The sequence below is a fragment of the Quercus robur genome, chromosome 4, assembly GCF_932294415.1.
Source record: "Quercus robur chromosome 4, dhQueRobu3.1, whole genome shotgun sequence".
Classification (NCBI taxonomy): Eukaryota; Viridiplantae; Streptophyta; class Magnoliopsida; order Fagales; family Fagaceae; genus Quercus; species Quercus robur.
Genome location: NC_065537.1, coordinates 11,667,184 through 11,675,864, shown reverse-complemented (window position 1 = coordinate 11,675,864; position 8,681 = coordinate 11,667,184). Strand labels below are relative to the sequence as shown.

The 8,681-nt window shown below is 33.1% G+C and overlaps 1 pseudogene; it reads right to left on the bottom strand.

Moving 5' to 3' along the window:
- Positions 1-2,321: 2,321 nt before the first annotated feature.
- LOC126720574 (G-type lectin S-receptor-like serine/threonine-protein kinase CES101) lies at positions 2,322-6,924 on the bottom strand (annotated as a pseudogene).
- Between the last annotated feature and the right edge of the window lie 1,757 nt (positions 6,925-8,681).

The window sequence follows — 8,681 nt, the reverse complement described above, 5'->3', positions numbered from 1 at the left end:
TTGATGTTCACCATCACTTGCATCATCAATTATATTTAGTAAAACTGCACATGTTGGAGTAAACATCCTTAATAAGCTAAAAGCTGATCTAAACTATGAACTCCAACATGTTTTTACAGGCCGTTGTAAAGTGCCAATTTGATTATATCCATTTCCAGCCTCAAGCTCTTCAAGATCAATTAAACGTGCTATTTCATTAGCATTGACAACTTTCAATTGCTCATTATGCTTGCATGAAGCATTAACAGTTTTGATTACCAAAATCAATTTTAGAAAAAACCCACTAATGGGAACAACTTGTTTTGATGCTTTTACTAATGCCAATTGTATGTGATGTGCAAAACAATGAATGTAGTAAGCATATGAGCCATCATTCAAAATCAAAGCTTGTATTTCATTCCACATACCTTGCATGTTGCTTGCTCCATCATATCCTTGCTATCGAATATTTTGTATATCTAAGCAATGTTGAGATAATAAAGAATAGATCCCCTTCTTTAGAGTCAAAGCCGCAGTGTCGACAACATGAATAAGTCCAAAAAAACGTTATTTCACAAAGCTTTCTTTATCAACATATCTAAAAACCACAACCATTTGCTCTTTCATGGACTCATCACGACCTTCATTAACCATTATGCAAAACTTTGCATCACCAATTTCTTCCCAAATAGTTTTCTTCACTTTGGCTGAGAAAACATATAGAATTTCCTTTTAAATCCTAGGTGATGTGTAGGTTGCATTTCTTGGAGTTTTTTCTATTATTTCAGTAACCTTGTCATTCCAAAAAGTCACAATATCCAATGATTCAAGAAAGTTCTCACAATTAGATGAACTAAAGCTTTCACCTTGACCTCTAAAAAATATAGCTTGAAAGGCAAGATGAAAAGATATATATATTCCCATTTAGAAGTCAAACCCAATTTAAGATGAAATTTACTCTTCTAAAAAAGAAGGACTAAAATTATAGTTGTACTTAGAAAAAACAAACTGAGGCTCTAACATACTGTACCCAGCCAAATCAGCTACAATAATGGTGAATAGATTTAAGGCGATGTGAAGAGACGGGGAGGGGGGGGGGGGGGGGGGGGGGGAGAAGCATTATACTGAAAAGATAACAATACTAACAAATATGTACTCCTAATAGACCATTAGAAAACCATCCTATTACCCATAATTATATTTCCTCTGTAATGGAAAGGTAATTAATGTTATTGCCAAGCACAAAATTGAGCTTGCAAAGTTTAATTGCTACATGATCAACATATTTGATGCCAATCCTAAAAAATCCAAATATAATAAACATGACTAGCCATCTGAAAAAACAAACAAGAAGAGAGCAAATCGGTTCAAACTTATAAAGTGTAGATAATACATGAACTCTTAATGTCTACCATCTTTGATTTCTGTGTTGCTTCTGAAAAAACAAACAAAGAATTTGGGGAAACAAAACAAACAAACATGGCAATTAAGAGATTTCGCATATTTTATGGAATTGGGGTTTTGATCCTAACCTTCCAGTTCTACTACATCAAAGTGATTTTGATCTTTTTGAGAAACCTTCGTTGGTGAGTAAAGCCACGAGATGGAGATGGAGATCACCCAAGTGAGAGAAGATAACGCAAGAGAGTTGAGAGCTCAGATGAAAAAGTATGTGACTGTTTTTTTTTTTTTTTTTTGGCTTTTATACTAAACCTACTTGAACGGTAGCAGGTTTTTCATTAAAATAAAATAATGGTTAAGATTAGAGCAAGTAAAATCTATGGTTCTGATTTTAGTAGGTACCGTACCCACCAAAAAAAATATATTGGAACCGTAGAATGACCCATGATTTAGATGCATACATGGAAATATCCTCCAGCTTTGCTGAAGTCATGTATAAGATGCCCTTTATGTAAGATGGTAGTAGGGTACAAAATTCTTGGCAGTAGCCGACTTCAAAAAACTAAAAACACGTTAAATCTGATTTTTGATGTTTCTAGCCACTGTTGAAGAGTAGTCAAAATGGGTACAAAGTATCGCCTTTCAGCGGCCTTTCCACACTTTTTTATTTTTATTTTTTTTGGTAATTTGGACTTTCATTAAAGAAAAAAAACCAAATAACAACATAAAGGACAATTAACCCTGTAAATATCAGCAATAACAGCATGGAGGTTGGACTTATTATAAGAAAAATACCTTCTAAAACTACCAGTCAACTTAGCAGAAGTATGGGCTGCACTATTGCAGTCTCTACTAATTTCTAAAAAATTTCTAATGAAGGTGAAGATGAACGAGTACACTTGCTTTCCCTTTGAATGATCTAATATGATCATCATTTGGCATGTGTTTTCAATTTCAAAAGAACTTGATTAATCGTGCTTCTATTTTAACGCCAATTTTAGGCACATCATATTGTCTTGGCATTGTTAAATTTTCTAAAAGAAGGTTGAAAAAATAAAAACTATAACAAAATAATATCTACCATGAAGAAAATTTTACAATTGCAACCTAATTTAAACTCGAAGAAACAAGAAGTTTGAACTAACTAGTTAGAAAATATAAAGGGACAATACTCCAGGTAGCGCCATGACATGAGCTACCCCACTGTTATACATATCCATCTATCGTGCATTCATCTCGGAAATGGACAAGCCATTCACCGAATGGGTACTTGATTCTTTATCAAGAATATTTGCCCCACTTGCTTTCCTTCCAATAGAGAATGCTGGTTTTTTAGGCAAAGCTAGTGGCATATTTTCATTTGTCAGCATAAATAGTACATCTGACATGGTAGGCCGATCAATTGCACTATCCTCTACGCATAGTAGACTAACATGAATGCATCTTAGCACTTGATATTTGACACATGAATCACTTATTGTTGGATCAACTAGTTGTATCCCTTCACCTTCTTGCCATAAATCCCATGCCTAAAAAGAAGGTTATAGTTAATTAGAATGTCTAGAATACACAATGATCAAAATATACTTAATTCAAGGTTGATGTTTACTTAACGTACATATTCTACGAGACTGATCACATGGTTAGCATGATGGAAGCTATTGTTTCTTCGACCACTGACCATTTCAAGCATTAGTACTCCAAAGCTATACACATCAGATTTAATTGAGAATACACCCTTCATAGCATACTCGGGAGACATGTAACCACTACATAAAAAGACAAAATAAACATTTTTCATTTAACAAATTAACTACTAAGCTTTTTGAAATAATGCCTAATTAGCAAAAGCCAAACGAACAAAAGTATATGGATTCATGGTTAACTATTGTGTATAAGATAAATGATGTAATTTTAGCTTACTATGTTCCAACAATTCTATTAGTATTTGCTACTAGTTCATTTTGATTGAACATTCTTGCCATGCCAAAATCAGAAATCTTTGGGTTCATATTTTCATCAAGGAGTATGTTGCTTCTTTTAAATCTCTATGAACTACTCTTAGCCTTGAATATTTATGGAGGTATATCAATCCTTGAATAATTCCTTCAATTATGTTGAAACGTTTCTTCCAATCTAGTAGCTTGCTTCTATTTTGATCTGTCCAATACAAAATGTTAAATATGATCAATAATATACTTTTAGTAAAAAATGAAATCTTAAGATGAAAGTGAATGTTGCACAAACCAAATAGAAAGTAGTCCAAACTTTTATTGGGCATGTATTCATAGATTAACATTCTTTCTTCTCCATGAATGCAACAACCCAAAAGCTTAACAAGATTCATGTGTTGGAGTTTAGATATGAGTATTAACTCATTCTTGAACTCTTGTATTCCTTGATTTGAATATTTGGATAATCGCTTTATGGCTACATTCTGCCCTGTTAGCAAATGTCCCTGATATGATGACCAAATAAGATTAAGCCAGCATTAAATATGTTAATTAAAACATCTTTCATTTCAATCAAATTAGAACTTACCATATAAACAGGTCCAAAGCCACCCTTTCCAAGCATGTTTTCTAATGAGAAGTTATTTGTGGCGGCTGCAACATGTGCATAACTAAATACACGTAAATCATGCTCCTTTTTCCCATCAATTGAAATATCATTGACACTAGATCTCTCTAATGTCACTATATCAAGCAATTCCTTTTCATCTTTTGTTATATTATTCCCTGTTTAAATTTAAATAATATATATAACTTCAATTAATCAATAATAGAAAATCATCATGATATTGCAAAATTATAGGTTAGGTTTTGGTGTAATAGCAATCGCCTTCCACCAAAAAGTGACAAATCAGGAGTTTGAGTTTGAGAATCAACTTCTCCAAATGCGCGCGCGCGAGGGGGGGGGGGGGGTGGGTGGTGGGGTGGTTATGGCTAACTACCATGGCTTCTCCTAGACCCTACAAAAGTGGGAGTTTTATATAGTGGGTACGACTTTTGACATACCAATTAAGTTAAATCTATATGAGAGTGATATACCTTTAGACAGAACTTTTCTCCTTAGTCGATAGCACAATAATATTATAAGAAGAGCAATAGAAATGGCGATGGAAATACCAATCCATATCCAGTTCTTCGTTCCTACATTGGTAATAAGTAGTTGTGTTAGTATGCATCATATTTAATAAAAACAAATTATATATTGCAAACTTATTGAATCTCTACAAGGAGGAAGTGAGATTTTGATGGCTTAATCACGATTCCGAAGCTTGTGGAAGAGCCACTGCTAAATATATAACATGCCTGGTGTGCATCAAGATGCCTAATTACCTTAAGAAGTTAAAGAGGTTCATATGGGCCTAGCAATTTGTTTGGAACTTTGGGTGGAGCATTTTCTTTTTATTTTAGGAATGGAGAAAGGATTTAAGAATTTATAATAAAAAATCCAAACAAGTTTTCTACATGAAACATTAAATAAAATTAAACCATTCTTTCAAATAACTAAATATTTAGAATTTTAAGAATAAGTACGAAGAAAATGTGCAATGAGCTTACAAATAAAGTAGATCTGATACAAAAACATATTTATATTTTTTAATGGCACTTGAAGTTGATGAGTACCAATAGTATTTTCATCTAAGATATATAAAATACATAATATAAGCTTAGCATACAAAAAATACATTAAAAATTGGTCAACCAAAAAAATTAAATTTAAAATTTTATGGTAATGACTTTGGTCAGGTTGGTTCTATGTTTGACCCAATCAATTTGGGTTACCATTAGGTCCGAAACCTCTTGGCAACATCTTGGGGCCACCTTCATAGGATTCTTCCCTATAATCTTGAACCTCAGTCAGACCTCAAAAATCTCAGTCGGACCTCAAAAATCTTGAACCTTTCTCTTTTATAGTTCTTTGAACAATCCAAGTCTAAAAACTATGCTATCAACTCGAACCCAATCTAAATTGAGGTTTGAAATAAAATTCCTACCAAACTCAAATCTAACTTGAGGTTGGAATTAAAATTCCTACCAAACTCAAATCTAACTTGAGGTTTGAAATAAAATTCCTACCAAACTCAATCCAACCCATCTACTCACAAAAATCAACCCTGAGACAGTGTCATAGGGTTGGTAGGTTGGATGGATACTTCTAAAGACTCCCTTTGAAATTGAAAACCAGCATTGTCCATTGCGCAAAAAATTAGTAAGCTTACCACTCTGCGATGGATTTGATGAGAGAACAAAAATGGACGGGAGAGCACTAGAGTGGCCCGAAAGGAAGCTCCAATTCCCAGTCCAAAATCGGCATCCGGTATCATTATGAAACCAAGAAGTAAAAGCCACACAACCACAGTTGTTCCAGCAAATAGCTCTACAGTCACTGATGCTAAGACTTGAATTATAGTTAACTGAAAGGTCTCCAGCTACTAAATATCCAGATCTGAGATCGAACGTGTCACCATGATGCCTACATTCTGGCTGCTTCCATCTCTGACATCCTCCATTAGTGTTATAACCATAACAATTATCAGCTCTAGCAATATCTTGTCCTTCCAAATCCTTCAATTGTCCCATAGGAGTAAGCAACCATTCTGACATGAGACTTTGATTTCTGTTACTGAAAGAGAAGTATTCTTCATCTTCATTTGAAACAATGGTGAAATCATACATAGATGTTACATCTAGTGAGATACTCTTAAATCTGTTACCTCTCTTCAAGACCCCACTTGTCCAATAAACCTCCCCTCGTTGCCGAATGATCAATTGGCACCCCTTGGGGTCCCATTCAAGCTTGCAAGGCCCTGGAACAGGGATGTCATCAGTTAACCATGATGTGAGTGACCATGTTTGGCCAGTTTTGTGGCTGACCCCTAATTTCATTCCAGGCAAAAGTGTGTCACCAGGATAATCAAAACTTTGCCATAAGACCCGTTTCATAGATCCATTTGAGTGCATTTCTTTCAAGATAAAATTTCCGGAATCCAATAGAGTAGCAACTGTGTTTTCCGTAGGTTGAGGAGAAGCGCATAGAACTACAGGATCTCCACCTTGTGGAACAATTTTCAATGTTCCCTTGATGTCAAAGGTAAACATTCCAGAATTGTTAACAATAGGTCTGTCTCGACTACCAAACCATACAAAGACATTGAAAAAAGAACTTTGATCAGCAATCTTACATATTGCTAAGTAGGTTTTGTTAATAGTACCGTCAATCCGGTGGAAGAACCCCAAAGCGAATGTGCCTTTAGCAGAAACTATGTAAGTTGAGGAATTAAGGGTGTCACCAGGATTGAGACTGTCACCTGGGGATGATATCTCAGCAGATGATACGTATACCCATTGTGCAGCATGAGGAGTCCACAAGCATGTGAAGAAGAGCAGGAAAACTAGTTTGAGAAGGTGTACAACATTGGTAAAATTCATTGGGAAGGTCTGAAAGAATATTAGAGGAGTAATTGGATCAATACAGTATGGTTGATCCAATTACTTGGTGGTATATTATTTATAGCCATAACAATTTTTTTTTTTTTTTTTTTTTTTTTTTTTTTTTTTTTTGAGAAAATAGCCATCACAATATGGCATATTCTTTTGGGGGAGCAGTTTGGGTCCAATGTCTAATGGCTGGACCCGTTGAGATGGTGACACGTGTTCATTTTTTAACATGTGTCACAATCTACTTTGGTCCAATGCACTAGAAATACTGGACCTAATCTAGACCCTTCTTTTGGCTAGTTTTTACACACTGACCACAATGCAATGACCTCATAATTTTAAGTCACCATTGAATCGGTGTGTAACAGATTTTCCTCTTTTTTTATTTTTTTTATTACTAAATCTTAGTATGGTATATTATGCCTTAACTAGTATGTAATCCTGTGTATATCTACAGGTACATTTAAAAACAATCACAATTATATATATATATATATATTATGAAAAATATATATGATTTAGAATCTAATTGGATCTAAACTTTTCGGTTTTTGCACCCAATAATTCACTTGCTACAAAAATTAAAAAATTAGATAGGACACTTTTTTTTTTTTTTTTTTTTTTTTGAGGGGGAAAACTGGAAATTTTATTAATGTAAGCCTATCAAATTAGCTTGTAAAATAAAAAGTATCTATGATAGAACATCCTCTATCCATACTAAAAAATCTGGAATGCCTATTGCATATCTAGCCAGACTATGCGCTACTTGATTACCGTCTCTCATAATTCTTCAAAATTATGAGACAAAGCCTTAACATCCTCTAACAACAGTTAGATAGGACACATGGTGCAATATTGAACTATAATTAAAATTTAATTTAGAATCTAATTGAATTTAGACTCTTTGATTTTTGCATCTAATAATTCACTTGACATACAAATTTAAAAATTAAATGAGACACGTGGTGCAAAATTAGACTTCAATTTAGAATTTAATTAAATTTTCTCTCAGTTTTAACTATATATATATATATATATATATATATAGATGATTGCCTAAAGTCCAAAGAACAAAATAATATTACTCTTTAACTGTGATGCTGTGAACATAGGTAAAATGTTTGGACGTATATTTTGACCCATTGAACGCACATTTTTTCTCAACAAAATTTATAGACCAATGGACCCATATTGGATTATTGGGTCAACAGTTATGTGTGAAACAATTACGCGTGATTTTTTTTAGTGGACCATCAATTCCACTTTATTGATTTTTTTGATGTTGAAATTAATTTAATTAGATGATTTTTTTTTTCTTTTAAAACCATGTTGTTTAAATATTTTTTTTTCTTTTGTTAATAATTTAATGGGAAACATAAATAAAAAATGCTATTTAATTGATCTTGTTGTTTGATCTTTTTTTTTTTATTATTATTATTACTTTTTTTTTTTTGAAGAGATCTTGTTGTTTGATCAGTATCACGTTTTAACGCATATATAAAATTAAAAATAATTTCTTTTCAAAAAAAAAATTAAAAATAATTTGGTAACATATTTGGGAAACTCTTCCCTCTATTTTCGTAGATGGTCGCCAAGTTCTCTCTCTCTCTCTCATCAAATTTTTGTAAATGATTTTTTTTGAAGACCTAAATGATTTTTATTAAATGGCTAAATTGCTAACTACATCCCTAAAAGTTTGGAAGTGTTTGGATTTACTTTATGAAGTTTCAGAATTTAAATTTTACCGCTTGAAGTTTGAGGGTGTTTTTATTTTACACCTTAAAGTTTCAATATTTGGTATACCCCTAAAGCTTGGGGCTGTTTGGATTTTACATCCTGAAGTTTCAGAATTTG